The 18,864-nt window shown below is 37.9% G+C and overlaps 1 long non-coding RNA gene across 1 annotated transcript in view; it reads right to left on the reverse strand.

Annotated features, from left to right (window-relative positions):
• Positions 1-18,864, reverse strand: part of LOC148222199 (uncharacterized) — a 99,932-nt gene that overhangs the window by 8,882 nt on the left and 72,186 nt on the right. Inside the window, exon 3 of the long non-coding RNA XR_015806638.1 lies at positions 18,604-18,744. This is a non-coding gene — a long non-coding RNA (uncharacterized LOC148222199). The remainder of the gene's footprint in view (positions 1-18,603; positions 18,745-18,864) is intronic.

Here is an 18,864-nt window from a genome sequence, read left to right on the forward strand (position 1 = left end):
AAAAGGCCTTTTTGTGAAAGGCCCCATCGTTGCAGAAAAACTGTGAAATAGAGGATGAACACAAAGGTGAATGGATAATAGAAATGCCTTTGAGACAGCAAAGAATGAACAAAAGGAGCTAATAATCTGTAAATAGTGTCTTTGAGTTTTGCACAGCATTTCAAATGGAAGCAAGAAAAAGCTATAGTTCTGAGTAGTCCTAGTTATAATTCCCAGTTCTTTTCTACCTCTCAAGTCACATCACTGCAGGTACAATCAAATGAACCCGGGACAGGATTGTCCTTTCCCAGGAACAGCTCCTAAAGACACCTCAGGGGTGTACTGGAGCTGTTACTGGTGGCCTTTACAAGCAGTGTTAAAACTTCAGTGCCTGATGCAGCAGCCCATTGACTTAATGGTTCTTCTCACTGGGAGCAGAGTGCAGCTGTGGTTTGTCACCTCTGCTTACTCCCAGGCACTTGGCACACTAAATTTTACCATCCAATGGTTTGAAACTTTCTCACAGTGGCCAGGAATGTAAAACTCCAAGAGAAACTGGAGTCTCGCTGAATTGTAACAAGTTTCCTTAAACAGGCATGAGAACAGCAAAAGGTCATTCTGCCAGATCTTAAGCAGAGGAAATTTTAGGGCTTCAGGACCTGTCAGAGGTGGAAAACAAGTCGTGTTGTGTGGTGAAGGGAGGATGGAGAGCAAGGGGTGAACAGGCAAGAGCTGACTGGCATTCTTCAAGGATGGCCTTCTTTAAGGAAGCCTGTGGTAAGTGGGAGATACTGAGTTTCAGGAGAAACAGACCCTTACCTTTTCCCATATCCTAGAGCTAGAGTCATCAAGCTTTTTGATCATATACCACCCAAATTACCTTATGCTGTCACTTTACAACACAATTTGAAAAATATTTCAGCATTTCAAATAATGAGAAGGAAGATGTTAATAGAAATAGCAATGTCAGGAAGAAATCCTTGGGCATTGTGGCAATGTGAAGGGATTTTATCAATACATCTGGTTAATCCAATTTAGATGGTTATTCCTGCAAAAGTAATCCAACTTATCTGCTTGTTCCTGACAAAAAACAAACAAACAAACAAACAAACAAACAAACAAAAAAACAAAAAAAAAAAACAAAAAAACCCAACAAACAAACAAACCCAAAAAACTCTTCCAATTGATAAAATATTTTCTATAATAATACTGTAAACTTCCTGGAAAGTACCAGAGTAAGGGGCTTTTTAAGATTGTTTTACAGAGTAGTTCCTAGTTACACAGAAACCTCTGAGATAAGTTGAGATAAATTACATTTTTTTAATATAGATTTAATCTGTGACTTTCCTTTAGGGGAGACAGTAAATGCTACAGAGAAAGGTAGTATCAGAATTATTATTATGCTACAGGAGTTTATTTTCTGCTCACACCTCCAACTGACCCTGAGACTAGATTAATGGCAGAGGCTTCTGACCAAAACAAATCAATGAGTACTTTTTTCGTTTTCTCTCAATGTATACCACAGCTTTATAACAGATTTTGTCAACAACGACAACAACAAAGTTTTTTTATTTACTAGCTTATTTTTCACACCAAAAAAGCCAATTTTGTAGAGCAATTCCTGAGCTCTCAGAGAGCCATTTGTATTTTAAAAAGCACAGAGCAAAATTTCTAGAGCCAGTGCAGACAGAAGAGATTTTCTCCCCCTTTCCATCTCCTCTGCCTCATTAAAAGCTTGTTTTATCTGCTGGGGTCTATGGCTGTGCAACACAGTATTACTGTCACAGAGATCCTTGTATAGATGCATACAGAGAGGATATGTAGAGATGCTGTTAAATAAATTTGCATGGATGTTGGAGATCAGCCCAGCACCATGTCCCAGTTCAGGAGCTCTGGTGAGAGAGCTGGAAATCACCACAGGCAGGGGATGCTAAAATGGCTTCACAGCCTCCCAGTGCTGGGGCTGGTGGATCTTATGCTGATTATCCCCCCCCCTGTTTAAATAAGCCCAAGCGACGGGTTAGTTTAAACACCTCTGGTTTAATGCAGAAGACAAGCAAACACCAGTAGTTGTTTCCTCCTTATTTTCATTGCTGTAGTCTTAACTCATAATTTTAAAAAGGAGATAATATCTTCCAGATAATTCTTCTTTGCCCTTCCCCATTCTTTCCCCCTTGAAAGTCTGTTCTTAAAATACACATATATAGAAAGAGACAGGCAGGTAGGAATTGAGGAAAATAGTGTCTGGAAAACATGAACATTCTTCTTTCTATCTTTGGGGGGAAAAGGATGGCATGGTTCCAGTCATAAGCACATTGTATGGAACACTACAAATATATAGCCTACAGCTTTATTGTAAATCTTCAAAACAGCTAGTTTTTCCTCTTGAAGAACTTATTTTTGAGGCTCATAACGACTGTGAAAAAGCTTTTTCTTTCTTTTAAAAGAAAAATGTTAAATTCTTACAAGACAGTGTTTGAAAACTTAAATCTTGACTTTTCAAACACCTATCCTCTAATCCACTCAATCTCAGAACAGAATAGTTGAAACTGTCATAAACTATGAGAGACAGAAGTTAACAGTAGAATAATAAAATGACAATAATTTTACCCTTTAGAATCTGAGTTCAATTTATTGTCAAATCTAGAGCAACCAGAGGAAGAAGCTTGAAGACTTCCTCTTCTCAGAATGAGAGAAAATGTCTGAACATTCTTAGCATCCTCTGAATTGAGAATATTTGTTAAGGTTTTTGCACAGATCTTAAGGAAAGAAAGCACTTTGCAAGATAAACTTCATTCTGCTTCATTCTTGCAATTGTAAAAAATATATCTTTATAAGCCACCACAAATGAGGTTGGGCCTCATTTATTGTCAGTTTTCTAAAGCTAAGGTCAAATTCAGCCCTTGAATTATTTCCGTCTTTTATTTACAAGCAACTGAACTTTTCCTTACACAGTCTCTCCCTTACCATTAGAAATTACTCTGAAGACCTTCCAGAAGTTTTTCAATCAAGCTCAGTATTATCTTGCCTAAAATTTAGTGTGCAACTTTTGCAGTCCCTACTCACCAAATATTCGGAAATTAATGTATCTGAGTTAGATCACTTTTGGCTTGTGAAATGGACACCTACATGTAAGTATTCTGTGATGTCTGAAATCTGGTTTGAGATCATGAAAATCAAACCAGAACACATAAAATATATTTCTACGTGTTCTCCTGACAGATTTATACATTACTCAATCTCCTCTGTAAGGAGCAACCACTGCCCTTCTCATCAGGATGGAAATTACTGAATATTTCTGACAGACCACATACATGTGAGTCATGCTGCTTCTTAAGCATTTGTAATAATCCAGTCTTGAACAAGCACTAAAGGCAGGTCAGCATTGCCTGGTCATGCTGGTTGCAACATCAGCATCCAGGCTGATGGGCACAGTGTTTTTCTGGGAGAAAGTCTGCAGCTGATGGCTGCCCTGGTATTCTCTGACTGCTGAACTGTGAAATCACAGGAATCTCGTCCTCTCACTCTATGGCACAAGAGACAGTAAAAGCAGCCACAACAGCCTGTACAATTCACACCAGGACACAGGCTAAGGAATATCCAGGCAAAAGTTCATAATTTTTTTTTTCTCCCTACTTGCATACCTTTATTCTTTTAGTACTTTATCATGACTTCATTACTCCAGTACTTTAGTTGGACTCCATTAAAATTCAGTGGCAGGCTACAGAGGGCTGAAATGTGAATTTGAATACTAACTCAGAAATATCAAAGACATATTGAACTAATCTCTGAAGGGAAGAACTTCTGATTCTACTTGATATTTGCTAAAAAATATGAACAAACTACCAATTATAATGTATTCCTGACTGACAGATAAAATCAGTCTTCTTGTAAGTATTTTAAGTATGTCTAAGCTCAAAGAGTAAACTTGTGTGATATTAAATTTCATTGCATTAGCTAAATGAAGATAAACTTTTAAAATTGTCCAACCTGATTCTGTGCTGAAAAGAATGATGAAATTGAGGCAGAACTTAAGCACACCTGTCCCTTCCACCAGCTAGGCCATCATGTGTGAATTTATTCTGAATGTGGAAAAAAACAATATCCTTTACTTTCAATTGACAACATGTAAGACTCTCATCTCAAGAGGCAGCTGGCCTGTGTCCTGTTTTGATAGCTCATACAGCTCATGGGCACAGTGTTTTTCACCAGTTCTGGGATGGGTTTTACCCAGACTAAATGTTTCCTTTCTCCTTTTACCCATTCCTTTTCCACTCTTTGTTAATATTTAACATATTACATTTACCACTGTAATTAGAGAGCCTGTCTTGTCCAACATTTTGCTCTTGCAGCTGCTGTATCATTTAAATCTTTCAGGTGCTTTGAATCAGGTGGCATCATCCACTGAGCACCAGCAACAGCACAAGCAGTCCCAGAAATATACTTGTTAGGCAGACACTAAACAGTTCCCTTTATGCTTCCATGAAAAACTGACAGAATATGCAATGAGCAGTGAAACGGGAGCTGAGTTTTGTGTCTAAATTCCCAATTACAGCTGTGTGTGGAGACCCTTACCAAACAGTTCGTGGGATGCTCCTCAGCTCATGGAGAGCCCTTGGGGGCTCAAATCCCATCATCTCTGGGACTCAGCAGAGGGATCCAGCCAGCAGCGCCTGCACAGCACTTGGAAAGCACTGTGGGAGACTGACTTGCACCTTCCTGCTCTCCTCCACTGCTCTGAATTGTGCAGGTTTAGTCTAAGCTCCCCCCAGAAGGACAAATCTGTGCTGCTCTGCCACCCGGGTGTGCAGCTTCAAAACCAGCTGCTTGAAAATGGGGAGATGAAAACTACAGAGTATTCTTTTGAAAGACTAGACCTTGCTGGCTGGTGGTCATTCGACAAGAGGAAACCTCACAGGCTGTGTTATTCCTCTGTTACAAAGTTTGGACAGGCACAGAAATGCTAAGGGTGCTGGAATAAAAAGCCCCAAACTCAGAAATTAAGGCATTTCTCTGCACTCAGTTATGGTTTGTGATTCCTCAGTAAGATGTGAAGCCTGTCTGCCACTGCAAGTGGCTTAGAATGTTCTCCCAGCTCAAAGCTTAACAGACACACATTGTGGCACAGTCACAATCAACAATATGTCAAACGAAAGAAAGAAAAAAATAATTATGGCATCAATCAGCAAAATTCAGCATCATTTCTACATGTGGATATAGTAAACTAAATTTGTTCATGACTTAGTTTTCCCTCCTGTTCATATTGATTCTTTGTCTGGTGGAGTAAAACCACGAGTAATATCCCTTACATTTGGCATTTTGTTTTACTTCCTCTTGTCTGAGCATTGCACCTTCAGGTATTTCAATTATATATGAAAGATGGGTCTCTTCCTTTTGCTTCACTGTAGATGTTTTTCATTTGCCATTTGAACTCTGTAAATGTATGTTGTCAACTTTACTTAACATCAAATGCTACTTCTGATCTGTCTTTTCAGACCATTTGGGTTTTAACCAGCTAAATTTTTTAATCTGTATGCCTGGTAGTTGTTAGTCTACTTGAGATAAAATAATTTAGGATTCCATGAACTTCAATTAAAAGCTCATGTTCCATCCATGGAGTGTGATTTAAAACACTCAATGAGAGGCCCAAAGTAAGCATTATGTTTCTCTTCATAGATTTTTTTTGTCCCTCCCTTTGTCATCTGTGGTAAGTAGCACATTGTGGAGTAAGATCTAAGCTCATTTCTTACATACCCTAAATAATTGTATGAGAAGAGCGTCTCTACTTTCACCTCAGCTAAACCTCTGCTCACTGAACAAATTCTGGTTTTCTTTGCAACTCATCAAATGTTTCTTTTGGTTTCAATTAAAAGTGCAATTCTTTATGTTTCTCGTCAATTATTCCTCTTTTGAAATTTTGTCACAAATATTTTTGCCTCAGTATCTTTGTGACAAATTATTCCCTGCTGTATTCTGTCTCACAGATTATTGTAAAAATCAGTCTGTACCCTTTCTGGGTGTGAATTTTGCAGAATTCTCCCCTCCATGCACACTGGCTCTTATGTGAATAAACACAAGCAGGAGCACACAGTGCATCTGTTTTTCAGCAAGAGGTGAGTTAAGAGACCACTAGCAATCACGATCACTCAGATTCATTAAAGCTGAAGCATTAAGAGGTTCATCATTAATTGGCCCATCAGTGCATTCCTTCTATCATAACAGTGACTGCCTTACTCTTTTTGTGAGGTGTATGCTCCATATTTCATTCCTTTCATTATCCTTTGAATTTCTGCTCTGCCCTGTCTCATTATCACAGTGCCTATCACAAGAGGGTGATGACACCTGAAATTGAGCAGCAAAACCTGACACAAAAGTGTATTTGGAGAAAATTTACTGTGGCAGGTGATGATTACAATGAACCGGGCTGAAACTGGGCCTGGCATCCAGGGGCATGGCAGAGGCTGAGGCTCAGAGTAAGTGATACCACGTGTGTCAAATGTGAAACAGAACAGAACTAAACAGAACAGAACCAAACAGAACAGAACGAAATAGAATAGAACCAAACAGAATAGAACCAAGAGAAAAGCAGGCACAGGACTTGCTGCTGCTGCTGCGGTCATTCCCCCTCCAACACTCCCCATGGAAAGCACTCTGTAAAACTGTCTTCTCCTGGGTATCTGCTACTATGGAATGATCAAAAGTGAAAGCTCAGCAATGAAAAGTATTCATACCTTATTCATCTCTGAGGCATGCTGAACATGGAACAGGCACAGTAGTCCAGGAGGTGTGCTACATCTCAGTTTTCAGATAGATAAGGTTATTTCTGTTCCTTGGCACTGGCCATACACCAACAGCTGGTTTGTGCTTGATTTTTCCCAATGGAGTTCATTCTTTCTCTAAAGGATTGTAATCCTGCCATATAAGTAGGCTAAAATAGAGTTCCAGCCACTCCATGGGCCCTCACAAATCCTCCTTTCCCAAACTCCTTTGCCATATGCATTTCTCCAGTCATTGTGGGGTAACATCAGAATGGTGGAAAGCTACAGCACTGTACTAATTTCAGCTCCCACAGCTGCACAGCCACAGGGGTGGGCTCTAAGTCAGGATCAAAGGGTAATGCACAACCTTGAGTACTTCTTTAGATACCAAGGTGTTGGATGTCTATAATTCTATATTACAGCATTCAGGTGTCTTTATGGATACAGCTGTACAGAAAGATTTTGGAGCTGAGTGTCATTCTCCCCCTTACATGTCAGAGATCACCTAAAGAGGCAACTGAGCACAGAGACAACCTGGACAGAAGAGTTATCTTTTAAACCCCTCCAGAGAAAACTACCTGCTCCCACCCATGATACAGCTCTAAGCTATTCATTGAATAAACAGATAAGTTCATATTTTCACCACACTTTCCAAAGTATAGTAATAAAAATAGGTGATGATGAAATGTTAAATAAAAAACAAATTCTGTTTGATAGGAAAAATATCCCCTTGAGAGAAAATTTAATCCTGTGACCATAAATCTGCAGCTGGAGCTGAGTGAAAATAAGCAGCCTTAGGTCAGGGAGCTGCACAGAGGTGGAGGTGGTGTAGATCATCTTATAATTTAGAGGCAATGGTTGCAAAGTGCTTAGCTCTGATGGGAAAAATTATTTACAGCAAGTGCAGAGAATAATCTAGTGATATGTGAGGCTCTGCAGTTACATAAAAGAGAGAGATTACCCTTTGATCCAAATATCTGTGCTCTCTTATAGCCCTCATTACAGACGTTGATCAACCAAGCCTGCTGCATAGCTGCCAGATGAAAAGAGATGACAGTGATGCTCTCTCGCCTCCTCAGCAGCTTATCTATGGGAGCTGTGAAATTATTTGAGTGATAGAACATAGGGCTGTACAAAAAAAATGGAGGTGGTAGTGATCACTGTTCCTTGGTGATTCCTCCTTGGAGAATGAATGCAGGTACTTCTGCTATGGAAAACCACAACCACTGTAGAGCAATTTTTCATCCTGAAGTAAGAAACCTCCCAAATAAGTATGAATATACAGATATACTTTTAACTTATTGCATTATGCTTATTTTGTTCACAAATCATTGCTAGTCAAATACATTTCTTAAATAGATCACTTTCCTATCACCAGTATAACCAAAGAGTCATGTACAGACATCTGTGGAACAAGGTCTCCTTTGACTCACTATTCTCAGTCTCAATAAATATACATTTATATAACGGAGATCTAAACATTAACCCTGAGGATACTGCATGAGAAGGAAGATTAAAACAAACAGAAAAATGTAACCACATCAAAGTCTGAAGACCTGACTCTGCAGAATAAATGCTATCAGAGGAGCATGTTGTATTCACTTCCTGTTCTGACTATTCTGGGGTGCTAAAAGCAGTTTTCTTGTAGAGTTTAGCCAGTGCCATTCCACCACTTGGAGCTTGAATTCTCTCTTGCATGACCTTTTTTTCTCCTTCTAAACAAAGTGGCATCAAGTGAGGTGGAGTTTTCCAGTGCAGTTTCCCTCCACAGTCAATGGCATCAGCTCCCCTGAAGTGTCCCTTGTGACCCTGAGCACACCAACCTCCCCACTTGGGTTGATACCCTGAGATTCATGTGCTTTTACTCATAATGAGAAAGCTTTTTTGAAACTTGCTATTACTGCAGTAATGTGATTTTTATGATGACAGGCAAACAATTCAGTATAACTAAACAGGAAATGGATGGATAGGGACAGATTTCCCTTGGAACACTCTAGATTTTCTAATTTGTGTTGATTCACATACTGCTCATATACAAAAAAAAGGAACCTTCTGAATTCTCACTATAAAGGTGGAGAGCTACTGATTTCTTTCTTACAGGAACTGCAGCTGCAGAGAAAATTGCCATCGATAGAATGATATATGATCATTTATGTAGCAGAAATAACTAATAGAGCTGAGACTGCACAAAAGTGCAATATTCATCTTACAGAAAGCATTTTTCAGTGAGACTATATGCAAATCAGATTTTATGCTGCTGAAGATTCTGATTAAATTTATAATTTAGGTTTTTAATTGAACTTTTTTATTGGATTTTTCACAATAATTCTGCCTCATTTATATAATTAATTAACTGCTGTAAAATAAGTTGCCAAAATAAATTCATAAATTCTATGGAATTTTTTTTTTTTTAATTCTGGCAAATTTCTGCAGTATGCAAACACTGAGCACCCTATGCCTAGCTTTTCCTGTGTTCCACACATGTAATCCTCACAAATCTGTACACAAAGGCAGGATTTAACAAAATGCATCTTAAAAGGTGCAAATTATTTCTAGTTGGGTTTTTTTTTAAGAGATGAGCAGATACAGACAATTAAAAAAAATTACAGAACAATAGAGCCATAAAGATGATTGTTGTCTTGCAGAATAGCTAGCTTTGATAGTGAGGCATGTGTGCCTGCTTTACTGTCCAGTCCTGAAGTATAAAGTTAGTGCCACTTTACACTGAGCTTTGGAAAGAAAAAAGGTAGCACTGCTGTATAAAATTAAGATTCAAACTTCTTTTGTTTTGTTCTGTTTTGTTTTTTTTTTCTTTTTAAGAAGAAGAAGATGGCTCCAAGTTAACTGCTTACCGAGAAATACTGAATTTATTTACAGTACTTTGATTCCAGAAAATCCCATTAGCTTCAATGAAATAATTATAGTTTTATACTGGTATGATTTAGGTCAAATTCTGAATCACTGACTTTAAAATTCCAACTTTAAGGAACTTAATATTTCTCTACATCCAGCAAAATCCTGCTTCACTCTCTACTGTACCCAGTATTTTCACAGATCTGGGTTGTAAGAACTCTATTATGTTCCCTGGCGTTTCTAATGCTGTATATCCTTTCTGTAGTAAGACAGATATCCAGCTACTAGTTCATAACTTATTTACATTATCAAAATTAAAGTACAGTCCATGTACTGCCAAAGGAAATTTTGAGTAAAGCTGAGATACAAAGTGCTGTGGTTCAGCAAGTTGCAGGCCACAGCAGAATGCAGGGAAGAATCAGTGGGTTTAATATTGCACCCTGCAAAATTTCTCTGATTTCCAGCAAATTCAGTGTTTTCTAGAAGGAGGCACACAACAAACAACTGAGCTCTGTTACTCTGCACAGACAAAAGAAGAGGGAGAAAACCTTCCCAAACCCAAAGGAAGTTTTTCTTTCCCATTAACCGTTTCAAGCCTCCTGGGTGGAATCATTAGAACAAGTTTTGAATGATGGATGAAATGAAAGTTCCTGTCCAGCCAGCTGAGAGAGAATTCACAGACAGTGCTTTGCCATTGTTTATATGCTCTGCTGTTTGACATAGTACTTAACCAAGTTAGACCTACAAAAGCCTGGCAGCTTTTTTATAGATGAGGAATGAGCCTTTCTGAGCACTGAAAGTGTAAAAGCAAAGTCTGTTCTGCAGTCTATAGAGGGAGTGCAGAACTTCAAAATTTAATCTGCATTTGTACAAAACAAAGCTGATAAGCAAGCAAAATATGTTTAATCTAAAACTAGACAAAATATTCAGATCATTAAAGTAACACTAAACATTAATAAATAGCCCATATTTAATGTAATTTTTTGAGTCTGGTTGTATTACATTTATTTTGCCAATGTAACCAAATGCAGTCTTTCAGACATAAAAAATGGAGACAGACTAATTTAGGAGTATGAAAGAATTCATTATTTACAAAAGAGAGTGGGCATTTTCCTTGATTCCTTAGTCTTTTATCCATACAAGTGCTGTTCAATAAGCACACAACTGACCTCATTTTGACTTAGAGACTTTTAAAATACATTTCAAGCTTACTTCAAAGTTTTCTCATTGAACTGTTTCAGAAGTTCTACGGATCAGAAACCTGTTATATAACCCCAGCAATTTCAAGCAAATCTTTTTATTATTTTAATTTTCTGTGATTCAAAAAGTTTAAAAAAATGGGTTTAACCAAGAACAATTCCAAAACTACTAATAAAAGATGTATGAAAGAGATATTATCACTGCGCAACATTATTAATAATTAACCACAATATTATTTTCACAGAAAATATAATTATCTGAGCCCGTCAGATGAAAATTTCCACAGAGACATTCTAGAAATGGCCAAAATCACCACAAGATCCAGACATGTTCACTCCCAGCAGTGGCTCCCTTCACTCTCTGGACAAAATGCAGGGCGAGATCTTGCTCTCCTTGGTAGTTTTTCCACAAAATTCACCGTAATCATCGTTTCAATTGACATGTACAAAGGCAAACCCATGAATTAATAACTGAAATCTCATTATCTACTTTCTAAGATGTACAGTAAATATCAGAATTAAAACTACACAAATTGACCAGCCCTCAATTTGTTCTCTCCATGGCAGAAAAAATAATTTCTACACAAAAATTCTTTCTGAAAAATATTTGTTATTAATAATAAAGGTAATATTTGTGACTTTCTTTTTTCCTAAAATAATCATAAAGAATTATTTCAATTTATTTGCCAGAAACTTGGAAATTTGAAATGAAAATTTTTGCCCGTGAGATGTGAACTCGACCTATGTATGTTCCTTTTTAAAAAAAAATATATCCCCAATGCCCACTAGAAGAAATTAAATCATCTGTAGACTATACAGGCAGCATTTTTATTTAGCAGGTCATAACTGAGATGAACTGAAAGGGCAGCTACTGTTAAACTGGTACTTATATAAACTTCCAAAAAAAGTCTATTATTTCAATTGATATTTCTGTTATGGAATGATTTCATCTTCTCCTCTCTTGACCTCCTACATGTTCAAGTGCAATAGTCTTTCAAATAGCTGTAGTGACACATTTTAAAAGGGAGAGCTGCCCAGCATTATTAGAACTCAGTGGAGTACATAAATATAGTTTCAGAAGCTTTTATTTCACACTCTCACAGTCATCAGAAATGCTTAGAAATAATAATTTAGAGGTGTTTTATCAATGTTGTGGTTGTCTGGGTCCCAGTGAAATGGAGATATATTTGAAATGACAGTGGATTACTGCAAGGTGAGCAAAATATTTGGAAAAAGGTTCCATAGGAACTTTACTGCAGTCCATGTGGTTTAAACATGACTGTAAGTTATTCAAAATGTCATCTGTACAACCAGAGTGCCTCAAGCTCGGGATTAGCAGCTGATTCACTCATTGTAATTTCTATAAATGCCAGAAGCCATTCATGATCTTTGTTGTCCAAATACATTTTGTCATAGCAAATCCCAGCAAATAACTAATATTATGTCCTCTTTAGTGGAGCTTTACTTTCATGTTAGCATACCTCATTTTAACTTCTATTAATTGTTCTAGTGTAATTTTTTTCAGTTATTGAAAGGTGCCATATTTCAAAAGTATATTTATTAAATAATTTCTTTATTCATTGCTTTCAAGCTGCTTTCAAACTAAAGCCCCTTGGAGATAATTCCTCTGGACCTCTACAAAAGATCTTTTTTGTGTAGGTCTGAACCAAATTATGAGGGATACATGTGTCATGTAATGAAACTGTTATTACTGAGAGGTAATGGCATTTAAATTCATTCTACATTTATGCCACATCTTTATTATGAGCTCAGAATTATTAAAAACCACTTTAATGATGCTCTGTGTTGGCAGTATGGATATTAGATCCAGAGTGGATTTGTTTTCTGCTCCGTGGAGCATTGCCAGCCATTCAGCAGGAGAGCCTGCAAGGTCCATGCAGCTGTGAACTGATCAGGCCCAGAGCTGCTGTGCTGCAGGGAAGAGAATGCATCCTGTCAGCAAGAATCACAATTACTTCAGGATGGAAAAATAAAAGATACCCCTTTGCAGAGACATTAGTTAGGTGAGATGGGGTGGGGTAATTCTTTATTATTACTATTCAATACTGTAACTTCCAACAATATTGATAACTCTTGGAAAATTAGAAAAATAAATTATACAACACACATTTACCTGCCAGTCTCCCTGTGAGTAAAAGATCTCAGGCCCAGGTGTGACAAAAGAAAGTAAATCTGCTGGCACTTGTTTTGTGACACCACAAGTATTAAAATACAGACCAGGTTTAGCACCAGGGATTCAGAATCTAAGCATTGCTCCAGTTGTGTTTCTCAGTAGCAACAACAGAGCTTATGAGCTACTCATGTTTAAGTGAACAAAACCAAGTAAAAGATGCCAAGCTAGCATTCAGTTTTGAATACCAAATAATTGCAACAAGCCTTCTCTTCTGATTTTTGGAAAAATTGGTCTCAGATGCCTCAAAAATAATATATATATAACTTTCAAACAAAATCCAACATCCCTGATGGCAATGACAAAAATGTCTAATTCTGCCCATCAGTTTACACCAACTTCCAAGGAATCAGGCCAGGTGCACACGGGGTTGTACATTGCAACCATAAAATCCCATTTCTTCTTCAATTTGAGGACAGTCACATGCAAATGTTATTTAAGGCAGAGTGGTTTTATTCCTTTCTGTAAAACTTTCTCCTCTGATTATGATATGAAACTGATTCTAATGTTTCCAAGAACAAAAATACACATAGATTTATTTGGGAGCTATCACATCACAGACATCCTGAAAATATGGAGGAAAGCTTAAATCAAAAGGGAGAACTAGAACTGGAAAATATCACTTAGTCAAAAGATGTTTTTCCAGCAATTTAACAGAACCTGCTGTTGTTCAGAGAGTGTAGCACCAAAACACAAATTACCTCTTCTGAAGGGAGCTGACAGAAATGTTCAATTGTCTGTAACGTAAGAAATGGAAGTAGAACTATCAAAAAAGCGAGAGAAGTGTTCAAAGATATGTCGGCTTGTAAAGAACAACCCATGCCTCATGCTGAATTTTTAATTTTTCCGTTCTTTCCAATAAATTGAGAACCAAATGCTCTTATTTACCTTTTATTTAAGAATAAACTATACCTCTACCGGCATGGAAAAATTTAGAGAAAACCTTGGGAAAGCATTCTTGTTGATTTCAGCACTGTCGCCCACCTGCACAGGCTAGTTCTTAAGCAGAAACTTTTCAAATCAGTGTGTAGAGTATACCAAAGACACTCTTGAACCAATTCCGGGAAGAATATGTACTTAATATCTGGAGATCAAAGAATGATTATTCTTAGTGAGCTCTGGGCACAATATATTCCTTTCCTGGAATGCACTATGAAAACATATATAAATATTACATCAGTATGTGAATCAAAATCTCTACATCTAAAAAATATAAGAAAAGACACCTCCTTTCAAGGAAACACCACGAGTTGCAAGCATTCTCAAAAGAAAGACAACTATATTTGAAATTTTCCAGAATCTAAGGCAAAGGAATTCACTCACTCAGCTGCTGCCTGTTCTCTCAAATTTCTTCCTGAAATAATTTATTTCATAACAATGACACAAAGAGAACTGGTAACAATATGACCCCTAAAAGTTTGTACCTACACTTCATGCATGACAAGCCTGCATTAGCTCTGTTGAATTCAGTGCAGCAACACCAACATCTGGTCCTTTCCTGTTTTGGGAGTTACCACATGAGGACACCTCCTGAAGAGGCATAAGATTATTAAACTGAGGATAAAGGAGATAAAGGTGCTTCCAAATGACTCCTTCTGATATGAAGTTTCACTGTGACCACATACAGCATTCTCCAGTTCAAAAGACTAGCTAATTGCCTTACAAGGACTGAGTTCTATAAAGCTCATCAGAAGAAATGCAAAAGTATAGTCTGGTTTAATGCACTCTCTCCACCACTCTTCTCCTTGTACCATCTTCATGAGGTGACAAGCATCAAAATACCCAACTAAGCTGTAGGGCAGGATGGAAAGTCCTTGAGAGCAGCTGGAGAACTTCTGGATACAAACACCTGGACATCAACCCTTCTGAACAGTGCATGTGAACATATGATTTGTATCATATGATTTGTACTTTTGATTTTCTTTTACTTGGGAATCAATTTATTGTTTGAATGGATGGAAAGGACAAAGGCAGCAAGCATCAGAAACATAGGAGTAAACAAAATTCATCCTTGGGGACCATTTTCACTAAGATCCATTCCACCTTACAGAGGATGACACAATAAAACAACAGTGGGAACCTCTTCTCAAATAGGGATAATTAAAGATAATGCAACAATTCAAGGTCTCATTCCTGTCCTCCGTTGTTTAACCTTCAGCCCTGTGTACCAGCTCTCAAGGAAATGCAGGGAGAGGAGCCAGGCATTCATAAGGTTGCATTTTGTTCCTACTAGCAGTGCTGCTGTAACTCCCAGGGCCTGCTGAGCTCTTGCAGCATCGCAGGCAGAGAGTTCTTGGTATGGTTCTGGAAGTTTTGCTTGGCATACTGTACTTTTTAATCAGAGCTAGTTTTTTAGTCCTTAGAAAATTAATTAAATTAAAAACACCATGCTTGAATGTGTCACGTATCAATTCTGAAGACTTAATTATAAGAGGGAATTGAGCTTTGATTAAGCTTTTCTTCTGAGAGCAGTAGCTGTCACTCTCCTTTGTCTTAAAATGAGACAATCTTTTTGGTTCAGTCTACAAAAATGTCACTCTAGTATTTATTCCTGACATCAATGTCTAGATGTCAGCCTTGTCTGAAGACAAACACTGCAGGTACCATGGTCATTTTCTGCATTCTGCATCCTCAGAGAGCCATGGCATTACAGTCTCCTTGTAAAAACTGGGAGAAAAAAGCAGGACAAGGTGGCAATAACAAAACATTTAGAATCACATAGTTTGGATCAATTTGTTGAGGGAAGGTGACATTTAAAAAGGAAATATTTTGTTCTGTTACCAGAAAATTCTTATTGGGTTTTTGAGCTTTCAGGCATGATAAGAGTGTGGGCAAGTTGTGGAGACTCTTGTGCCTAAATTGATAGAGAAAAATCTAATAGAACTGAGTTAATGAAAAAATAAATCAGGAAATTTCAGAATCAGAACTCTGAATAACAAAATGCCAACTAACTCCAGCTAGAATGGGGGGTATACATACTTCTGAACTCAGCCTGCTTCACTTGTTTGATGTGTTTCCATGAGAGCAAAGCATTTGCAGGCAGGCAGTATGCTCTTAGGAACTCTTAAAAGCCCTCAACACTCAGCACCCAATCACAAGAATTAAAATGCTGCAGCCATAGAGGCTTAGTTTGAACAGTGGCTGAAGGCTGCTTAACAGGGAGGGAAGAAACACCCATAGAACAGGACCATTTCCATGTAATGCACATGCCAATCATCCTCCTGGACAGATTCCTATCACTCAGAGTCCTGCCAGGGGTATACATTAACTTTAATCTGGAAATAAGGTTCTACATTTAATTCCAAAATCATTAATGGCTGCCCCTGTGTTAATGCAAATTAGATTGCCCCTTAGTTTGGCAGAGGAAATGAAATCTGACTGATGCAAGGCAGAAACAGGGAGAGCTTCTGTTATTATTTGTATTATTGCAGCAATGAAAGGGCCCAACTGCTGAATTTAGAAAATGGAAATCAAGGCTGCATTTGAATAGACCTGTATTGCTGCAGACGATACTTGTCTGAGAGAATAACTAGGATGAGAAAAGAGGAGAAAAAGCAAGCACTCTTCATTTTACAGATAGGAGCAAAAGCAAAGAATTCGGTGGTTGCATCCCACACAAATATAGACTAACTGAAACACCCTAGCTGAGAGAACAGACACTGGAAGCTTTCTCTTTATTCAAGGGGAAGAGCTATGTACAGCGATGTAGAAATGCCACATGTTTGTCCATTAACTATTCAGGAAGCCTTAGGCAGCAGCGTGACTACATTGTGTCTCATTAACTATCAGAAGTTAGGTGGGATAAATCCAACCCAAAGAGGTTTGGTGACTTGCCCAGGGTCAGACAGGGTGATTCAGCAAAGCAAAGAACTGAATCAAAAAGTGTAAGTCCCATACCACTTCCAAGGCACGGTCCAAAGGCATTTCTAACCCCATTAATGAGATACATAAAACTGAATTTTGAAATGGCCTTGCCTAAATGAAGCCTCAGACAGTTTGGTGAAACCTGGACATGCTGAGAATTTCAAACATACAGCATCTTTCTGAAAAACTCCCACAGGGAGCAATTGCAATAGAACATGGTTCCTGTGGTCTTGTAGCCCCCAGGTAATTGCAAAGTGCCTCAGAGCACAGACACAGTTTGCATTCATTTTTACATTTGTGTATTGCCATGTATAAACCCTCAGGGCTTAGCTTACCAAAGAGAGTTTGCTGCCAAGGAGGCAGGTCAAGCCCTCAGGAAGAGTGCAAATGTCGCTTTGGACTCTGTTATTTCTGCCTGGACTTGTTTAACTGGGGGAAACCCCACAGAAAGTGAAGAAAATAATGAAGAGCTACTGCTCACCCAAAGCCTGCTGTCTCTGAGGTACTTGGAAGAGATGATTGATGTCTGAAAGAAGGAGTTGACACTGTCTGTCATTGATGCCTGTCTTATTTCTCCTGCATTACTTTTCCTTGGAGTGAGCATAGGAAAAGTTAACTCTGCAATTGCACAGAGATTATGGAAACACAGGAGAAGGAAGTGATAAACAAAAATAAACCCATCATAAGCATAAAAAATTATCTGAATGCAACCAAGCAAAATGCTGACTTATTTACTTCAGTGTCCAACTTATTTGGATTATTACCTTCTCAGAACAACGGACAAACTCCCACACTGAACCTGCTCAGAAACGTCCACATGACATTCACTTTCTCACTGGTCTACTCATATATTAATAACAATATCTCAAGTTCACACTGAACTCCTAATTCTAGGAATCACTAAAATTAGAAGATGCTTCGCCTAAAGCCACCAAATGCAACTCAAAAACAATTTCACTTTATAAACCAACTCTTTAGTACTTCAGAGAAAGGTGACAGATAATTCTCATTAATCTCCACAAATGTTTGCTTGTGGCTGAAGGAGGGAATTAACCAGATGAAGGTCAGGTCTGTATCTAACTGAACAGCCGCTGCAAATGACCTACAATACTTCCAGCCAAATACTTAATATTCCAGTCAAGCAGAGGAAATGATTACAGTGTAGAAAGCTTATGACAGAAATGGCTTTGCAATATTTATATTTAACAACCCCAAATAAAAAATAACATACAAAGTACAACGCTTCATTTGCCATTCTGTTCATGCCCTCCCCAGAGCAGCCCACAATAACACAGGAATGCAGGATGCACCATATCTGAGCAGAGGATTGTTCTGTCAAGAGCAGAGTTCTGCCTGCATTTCAATGATGGGGAAAGTATGCCTTGGTGTAGTTTGTATTATAATTTTTCAAGGTTATTGAGTACTTCTGGATCCTTCTGAACGAGAAGTGCTATGCAAACACTGATAAATAATTTTGCTATATATATGCAGTTTTAATTTAGTACTAGAGGGAGATAGGCCATGGAGTCCAGTTAAAAGTCTTGGAATTCAGAAGCAAACGATTATTAATTTTTTTCTTTGAGCAAATAAACCAAGTGGGAGAGACATGAAATCATTAAATCATTCTAATTTTTTTTCAGAAATATATTATTCCTGAATGAAGGCTTTGAGGAAAACTAATTTGAATACGAGTTACATTGCTTTTTAAAATAAATAAACAAGCACAAAATTTAAAATAACCCATGATATCAGTGCTTACCTGATCTTCTTAGGTAACTTCCAGATTGTTTTGATGTGAGTGCATTTTCAAGCAACTTTTGGGTTTCCCAACATGCTGTCACACATAGAGCATAGCTCAGATTCTCCACACTGAAATCAATTCTGAGCCGAAGGGTACAGCCTACATGGTAGAAAGAGCTATGAATTATGTACCTGTTTAGTCTCACTTCTGCTTTTGGCTTTATGTCTGTAAATCTATATTAAACACATTAAATGAAATGTGTTTCAAAATGCCAGGTGG

The sequence above is a fragment of the Sturnus vulgaris genome, chromosome 14 (assembly GCF_052056855.1).
Source record: "Sturnus vulgaris isolate bStuVul1 chromosome 14, bStuVul1.hap1, whole genome shotgun sequence".
Classification (NCBI taxonomy): domain Eukaryota; kingdom Metazoa; phylum Chordata; class Aves; order Passeriformes; family Sturnidae; genus Sturnus; species Sturnus vulgaris.